Source organism: Biomphalaria glabrata, chromosome 15 (assembly GCF_947242115.1).
Source record: "Biomphalaria glabrata chromosome 15, xgBioGlab47.1, whole genome shotgun sequence".
In the NCBI taxonomy this organism is placed as follows: Eukaryota; Metazoa; Mollusca; class Gastropoda; family Planorbidae; genus Biomphalaria; species Biomphalaria glabrata.
This window is the reverse complement of record NC_074725.1, coordinates 8,876,086-8,881,010: the sequence shown is the minus strand read 5'-3', so window position 1 is coordinate 8,881,010 and position 4,925 is coordinate 8,876,086.

The window sequence follows — 4,925 nt, the reverse complement described above, 5'->3', positions numbered from 1 at the left end:
TGCCTGTGTCTGCTCTGTTAAAATTGTCATTGATCACGAGTGTGGCGGGGCTAGCTGGAGCATGTGACCATTGCAGACGGGCTAATGACTCTGGACCAGAAGAATGTTTTTTTTTTTTTTTTGACATCCCGATGGTCTAGAGGCAGGGCCGGCCTTAGGCCACTGCAACCTATGCGGACGCAGTGGGCCCCACTATTTCATAGACCCCGCGCTAATTCTAGGTGTAAATTATTAAGTTAAAACATTATAGCGCATATATAATAACAGGGTTTCCGCGGCCTGGAAATCTCCTGAGATTTCAAAAAGTCCTGGAAATTTGAAATTATTAAAATCTCCTGAAAAACTGAAAAATAGACAAAATTGTCAATATGGGGGGACAGTCCTATGCGAGATTAAAAAAAAAACACGACATTGTCAGTTTTCATTTTTTTATATAAAAAACGGTATTGCAAAGACGAATGTATTTTCAAATACAAAAGCTTACTTTTGCCATTATTCTAATCCCTACCCAGACTGCATAGGGCTCCTCAATTGTTAGGGCCGGCACTGTCTAGAGGTTACGTTCGCTTTGCAGTGCGATTCTGTTAGGCGGTGGTGTCGTTTCCATCGTCACTGGTTCGGTACTCGGCGCAGTCTCTATTTTCGTCTCATTTCAACTTCATATCCCTAGTGCAGGGGTGGGCAACCTTTTTCAACCGAGGGCCTCATTGATAAAATTTGGGGACCAGGCGGGCCGCATATATATATATGAGGAATTAAAACAAGAGTTAGCAATTTCTTGAACTAATTTTACGAATTATTTTTTTTTTTTATTTTGCTATTGTCTATTTACATCCATCATTTCAACACGAATGTATAGTAGTACTTAATATGAAGTGTATAACTGTTTACTCTCGTGCTTAATGTTCCGGAACCATGGAACTAGCTTACTGGTTGTTGTTTTTCTTGCGACTACTGTCAAATTAACTTCAATAAGCATCGATCTGTTCTAACACTTGATAATTTTCAAACAAAAAGAAAAGCTTTTTCAAATATGAATGTGGTTGCTTAAAATTTGAAAGTTTAAGTTTCTTAAAGTGTGGATATACAGCTTCTGGCACCCATTAAAACTCCCGCGAAGAACTGACTATAACTTCTCTTTCAGGTCATAATTTGCTTGCAGGTATGTCATCTGGAGCTGAGTCAGCTTCTGCATTAAACGGTGAGCTGAGGCTATTGAAAACTGGTTTCAAGTTCTTGACGTCTTGAAATTTGTTTTAAAATTCCATAATCAAGGAATCCAAATAAGTCTTGTACTTTTCAACCATTTCACTAGAAATAGTTTCACCTTTCAGCTAAGGTAAAATGATAAAGCCTTAATTTCTCTTGCTGGCCTCAAGAAATGGAATAACTTTGTTTGAAAAGGTTTAAGATGCACATGCATGTCATGTGCAAACAAAAAATTGTAATGCTTCCGATGATAAACATGAAGTCTGTCTTCAACTCTTCATTAGAAGTATTAGGAAAGGGTCACAGTCGATGTCCTTCAAGAAACCTAACATTTTCTTCCTTGAGATTCCATATTAATCTAATGATTGGCCAGCGAATACTACTGTGTTACCGAATATCATAATGTTTTAATTCCAAATCTTCACGTACTTTTCGGAACTGCCAGTCGGGGCCGGCCTTGGATACTTGGAGGCCATAGGCGAAGTGAATTTGGTGGCCCCGAATAAAATAGAAAAATACAAAATAAAGTGAAAAAACTAAAATTATGCAATTTATTAAAGACCTAGTGTACTTCGAACAATAACATTGAATTCAAGTTTCGCTGTTCCTACTCTATAAATCGAAGCATATTTTCTTTGCGATAACCTCAACAATCATGGACCTTAGCAGCTGCATACGGACCTGTGCGTAATATATAACTGTGTGCGATTGTACTACAATTCGATTGAATTCATTATAGTTTTTTGTAAACTTTCCAGTTACTAGTTTATGGTTGGGATATTTTCTTTATTTTATTAAAAAGGTTGTTTTTCAGTCAAAGCTCCATCAGTTGTTACCTGTCAGGGTTATGTTAAGCCCTTAGATCGTTTGCCCGGGCCCCTGACATTCAACCAGGCACCTTCGTGCTTGCAATAAATAAGTGACTCACTGTTGACAATGTAAATATTTAATGATATGAATATAGATTATGATGACAAACTAATGGAGTAATGACATTGAATTTGGAACTTTCTAATATTGTGAATCTATTAATTAAACAATAATTCTACACCTTGCGATCCGACCACGCGACACATAAATGCTCGCAATCACGCCAAAACACACTGCTGAATCTAGTACTTAGTGTAGAACTCCAATCCCATACTAACTCCCTGTAAAGACAAAGTAAAGACAAACTAAAAAGGTCTAGTATACTATCACTATGGCATCGAAACAACTGCGAAACGCAGTTATGCCTTAGATACTCACCCTAATCAGGGGAACACAGAAGAATCTTAACAAACGTTACACCAGCATAACAAAAACGCTCCATCAGCTTACAAGCAAGGCAACAAAAAGAAAGTGCGTTCAAAAATTGTGCACTTAATACACATTGCTGCTAGAATGCCATAATCTACGCACCGACATTACCCTTGCCATATTGTACCCAGCTCTTTCAACACAGTTCTTCATATCATTGAATAAATACTGGCCTGGGCTTATGTCTTTTACTGAATTTATCGAAATATTGCTATTAAATATAATGTTCGTTTACTTTAAACTTTTTATAAGGACGTTTAGAGACAATGTTTCTTTAGCCTCTTAATTATAAGTGATAAGAATCAAAAGCTTCAATAATTTCTATAGATATTTACAATGATTTATTTTTAATATATTTGCAATTTTATATGTGTAATGTGTTGGCACACTTGATTTATTTAGGTTTTCGCGGGCCGCATAAATCACTTCGGCGGGCCGCATGTGGCCCGCGGGCTGTAATTTGCCCACCCCTGCCCTAGTGAATACTTCATCCCTTGTTGCTGCTATCCATTTATGTTCAATATGTATGTATCATTCCTTGGTGTCAGCCCCTAGCTTCACATTTAGATTTAATTGGTAGATTGGGTTTGTTCATAAAAGTTTTACGTTTCGTATGTTCCTTTAGAGTTGAAGAGAATCTAAAACTCTCTAGATCTAATTCCTAGTTCATCTCACGTAGGGCGACGTGCGATGGCACCGGGCAGGGTATAAACACGGGACCATCAAGAAGACCATATGGGTTGCCTGAATCAGCCAGGAATATCAATGGGTTTGCTGAATTTAAGTCTCTATTTAACATCCAAGCTTAGATTAATCCATAGATAGGCGTAAACAAAGATTTACTGCTGCAGGGGTAAACGACTGTATAGAAAATACATAGTTACGTATTTTCTATTGATGTGCGTAGGATGTATTATTTTTTTATGGATATTTTAGAGTTAGCAAGGGCTACATTATAACTCCATACTTTTTATTGGATGCCTTCAGTTGTAGAATGACTGGTACTCTTATGGTTGAGAGATTCCACTTTTCATCTTAGACGTGGTGTCCGTCAGTGTGTTTAAAGGGGCTAGATTTTTTTCAGTTCGGCTCTCTTCGTGGGATGAGACCATCACTGACTTGATGTGTATAGTTTGTTTTCACTAATCTTCTTCATTCAGTCCTACCAGTTGAAATCACTTCTTTATATTAGTCTGCTATTTAAACGCTTTTTAAAAGTGTCTGTTAGCAGATTTTAATATAAATATTATTTTAAATATATAGATGGTGGCTGAGGGGGGCGCCTCTGAATCCACTCAGTTCTAATAGGTACCTGCCATTAAAGTAAAAGTAATGTTCCCCTTACAGACCTTGTGGTCTATAGGGCAGATGATGTAAACGCCATCTGTTTCTGTGGCATAAGGTTAACGAGGGTGTCATGTGGATGGACTCAGAGGCGCCAATACAAGAAATGCGGGTTCGAATCTCGGTGAAGACTGGGATTTTTAATTTCGGGACTTTTAGGGCTTCCCTGAGTTCACCCAACTCTAATAGGTACCTGAATTAAGTAGGGGAAGGCAAAGGAGGTCGGTCATTGTGCTGGACACATAACATCCTGCTCGTTAACCGTTGGCCAAAGAAACAGATGACCTTAACATCATCTGCCCCATAGACCACAAGGTTTGAAAAGTTTAAACCAAACATGCAACACGAAAAAAGAAAACGTTCTGACAAAAGAAATTATTTCAGACACATGCACAGTTTCACACACACACTCACGCAGAATACATGCAAAGTTTCACACACACACTCACGCAGAATACATGCAAAGTTTCACACACACACTCACGCAGAATAAATGCAAAGTTTCACACACACGCTCACGAAGAATACATGCAAAGTTTCACACACACACTCACGCAGAATACATGCAAAGTTTCACACACACGCTCACACAGAATACATGCAATTCCACTCACACACACACACAGACAAACATCCACACATTTCAACTCACACACATATTTCACACACATATTTCACACACAAACATCCTTCACACCGCCTTCCACACTTGTACATTTACACCTCTCACTTACACACACTTTCACTCACATGCTTACTTAACACACACTCTCATTCTGTCAACTACATACACATACATAATCATGCCCTGATTCACACGTACATAACTCTACACCTCGCACTCACATTTTCACCCATACAATCTCACACACACACAGATCCACACACTCTCACAATTTTACACACTTATTCAAACACACACACACACACAGCTTCTTTTAGGTTCAAATGGTTAATGAAATTTATTGGGGCAAAACTGACGACTTTTACACCACATTTAAACATGACATTTAGCATGACATTTAACCTGACATTTTCCAATCGTAAGCTAACAAAAATAGTGAAGAAAAATG